The sequence below is a fragment of the Dama dama genome, chromosome 20 (assembly GCF_033118175.1).
Source record: "Dama dama isolate Ldn47 chromosome 20, ASM3311817v1, whole genome shotgun sequence".
Classification (NCBI taxonomy): Eukaryota; Metazoa; Chordata; class Mammalia; order Artiodactyla; family Cervidae; genus Dama; species Dama dama.
The window spans coordinates 60095980-60099669 of NC_083700.1; the positions used below are offsets into that span (position 1 = coordinate 60095980).

At 40.6% G+C, this 3690-nt stretch overlaps 1 pseudogene; it reads right to left on the minus strand.

Moving 5' to 3' along the window:
* Positions 1 to 273: 273 nt before the first annotated feature.
* On the minus strand, positions 274 to 1096 carry LOC133040251 (MICOS complex subunit MIC26-like; annotated as a pseudogene).
* Between the last annotated feature and the right edge of the window lie 2594 nt (positions 1097 to 3690).

Sequence of the window (3690 nt, forward strand, 5' to 3'; positions counted from 1 at the left end):
TGTCCGACTCTTTGCGACCCCATGGACTGTAGCCTACCAGACTCCTCCCTCCATGGGATTCTCCAAGCAAGAATACTGGAGTGGGTTGCCATTTCCTTCTCCAGGGGATCTTCCCAACTTAGGGATCGAACCCGAGTCTCCTGCACTGCAGGCAGACGCTTTAACCTCTGAGCCACCAGGGAAGCCCCAAACCTGTTGATAGTACTTCTTCTTTTTTCTTTTTAACTTAGATCTTTAATTATGTACATAAATAGCAACATGAGAACAAGGAGTTCTAAGGCTTATACATTATCTCTAGGTGGAAGAATTTCAGATTAGTCCACTTGGAGTATGGCATCACCCAAGATAACAAAGAGACCTAGAATAGTTTTTCCAGAAGAATGCCAATTTACTACATTCAATACTGACTTCTCTGCCATTTTTCTGTAGAAATACTGATTTACCATATGGAGTTTCCAATGTTTACCTGATTAAAATGGGCAGAGCATGGAGTATTCTACTTATTTCCAGATGAGTTCTTCACATTTCCTGACTTTTGAAAGTTCTCCTTCCACAAATCTACAACAATATAGCCTCGTAAACCCCAGTCATACAATTTCTCTCCACTGACCTGGACAAATACAATGGCTTGTTGTGGATGATAAAGAGAGGCAGCAAATCCCAAGAAACCAGGTGAATACACAAGCTTCTTTATCTTTGAGCCTCTAGCCAAAACGAGTCCAACAACTCCAGCAAAACCAATAACACCAAGTCTTGGAAAAAATCCAGGAGGTGCATTTTGGAGATATTCATAGCTGTCTAACCCCCATTGAACCAAACTTTGCATCTTGGGCTTATTTTGGGAGTACTTTTCCTGACACCAACTTGTATATGGTTCGCAATAATGTTGGAGATGAGAGATGCTTTCTTCAAGTTGGGTCCTTGGTTCTTCCACATATTTAGACTGATCCTCAGGAATGGAGTAGAGTGAAAGCTCATTAACCTTCACAGTATCTTTGTGAGGTGAGTCCTTTTTTGATGATGAATAGACCTTGAAGGTGAGCAGGCTCAGGCTGCCCAGCCCACAAACCTCTGAATTACCTTGAACATGTCGCTGGCAGCGTCGGCTCCAGCGGGGGCGATAGTACTTCTTAAATATGTATGCAAATCCACCCCACTGGAACAATTTCAATTCTGCATACTATTGCCATTTATTCTGTTAGAACAGTAGGCTCTTAATTGGTTTTTATTTCAGTCACATCTCTCTTCAATCAGGACAATCTTTTTTAAAAAACACAAAGATGATTTTACTACCCTCTTTTAAAGGCTTCTCTTTAAACTCAGTTTGAAATATACCTTAGGCTGTGATCAAAACCTCTCTATAGACCTCAATTTGCTTTCCATTTCCCTATGACCTCTTCCTCTCTTCCCCCTTTCAAAATCTATGCCCTGGCCAGAAATACTAAATACTTTCAGTTCTTATACCATAGTGTGATCTTCACTCCTATGGAAAATACCTCATGTCTATGTCTCTCATTGAGTGGTGTAATGCCTACTGCTTAAGATTTTACTTCTTTTGGGTACATTTCTTAAGTGGCAGGCTGATTAGATTCCCATTCTCATGTACCATGTGCATACTCACTATGCCGTGTATGTTTATCCCTCTGTCCACCTGCAAAACAATAAGCTCTCTGTCATATTCCTCATTGTGCCTCCAGGCTTGAAAATGATGTTCAGTAGTACTGTGAAGTGAAAGTCACTTAGTCGTGTCCAACATTTTGCGAGCAAATGGAATATAGTCCATGGAATTCTCCAAACCAGAATACTGGAGTGGGTAGTCATTCTCTTCTCCAGGGGAATCTTCCCAACCCAGGGATCAAACCCAGGTCTCTCACATTGCAGGGAGATTCTTTACCAGATGAGCTACCAGGGATGCCATCAGTAGTGCTAGATGTCCACTGTTTGTCCTCTTGATCTTCTCAACACTCTTAAAACCTTGCCATACATTCTGGAGATTGATTCATATGGACTGTATCAGTGGGTCTCATACCATAGGTTTCAGGCGGCTTCTGCTAAAGAGAGACTGTGACATGAGATGAGAAAAGGTAAAGATGAAGTCTAGAGGTTCTTCCTACCTGGGCACTTTGGCATCACTGCATCTTTCCACTAAAGACCATAGCTCATCTCAACTCTCTTTCCAGGATCTGGCAACCATTCCTTCTCATTTCTCCTTCACATCTAGATATGGAAAATGATAAATATTATTTAATTAATTGAGATAAATAATTTCTTTTAATTTTTTTCACACCAGTGTATATGTTTCCTAAATAAAGAAAATGAATTTTCTCAAGTCTGACTGCCAATTAATTGACCACTAAATAGAACAATCACAGAAAACTAACCAATCTAATCACATGGAACACAGCCTTGTCTAACTCAATGAACTATGAGCAATGCTATGTAGGGCCAACCAAGAAGGACGGGTTAGGGTGGAGAGTTCTGACAAACTGTGGCCCACTGGAGAAGGGAATGGCAAACCACTTCAGTATTCTTGCCTTGAGAACCCCATGAACAGTATGAAAAGGCAAGATAGGACACTGAAAGATGAACTCCCCAGATTGGTAGGTGCCCAATATGCTACTGGAGATCAGTTGAGAAATAACTCCAGAAAGAATGAAGAGACAGAGCCAAAGCAAAAAACAACACCCAGTTGTGGATATGACTGGTGATAGAAGCAATGTCCCATGCTGTAAAGAGCAATATTGCATAGGAACCTGGAATGTTAAGTCCATAATCAAGGCAAATTGGAAGGGATCAAACAGGAGATGACAAGAATGAACGTCAGCATTTTAGGAATCAGTGAACTAAAATGGACTGGGTGAATTTAACTCAGATGACCATTATATCTACTACGGTAGGCAAGAATCCCTTAGAAAAAAGGCGAGGGTGGGATGATCTGAGAGAACAGCATTGAAAAATGTATATTATCAAGTGTGAAACAGATCACCAGTCTAGGCTATATGCATGAGACAAGTGCTCAGGGCTGGTGCACTGGGATGATCCAGAGGGATGGGATGGGGAGGAAGGTGAGAGGGGGCTTCAGGATGGGGAACACATGAAAATCCATGGCTGATTCATGTCAATGTATAGTAAAAACCATTACAATATTGTAAAGTAATTAGCTTCCAACTAATAAAAATAAATGGAAAAAGAAAAAGAAAAAATGGAGTGGCCATCATAGTCAAAAAAAGAGTCCAAAATGAAGTACTTGGATGCAATCTCAAAAATAACAGCATGATCTCTGTTCATTTCCGAGACAAACCATTCAATGTCATGGTAATCCAAGTCTATGCCGCGACTGGTAATGCTGAAGAAGCTGAAGGTGAATGGTTCTATGTGAATGGTGAATGGTGAAAGGTGAAAGGTGAATGGTGAATGGTTCTATCTACAAGATCTTCTAGAATTAACACCCAAAAAAGATGTCCTTTTCATTATAGGGGACTAGAATGAAAAAGTAGGAAGTCAAGAAACACCTGGACTAATAGGAAAATTTGACCTTGGAGCACAGAATGAAGAAGGGCAAAGGTTAATAGAGTTCTGCCAAGAGAATGCACTGGTCATAGAAAACACCCTCTTCCAACAGCACAAGAGAAGACTCTACAAATGGACATCACCAGATGGTCAACACCAAAATCAGATTGATTATATTCT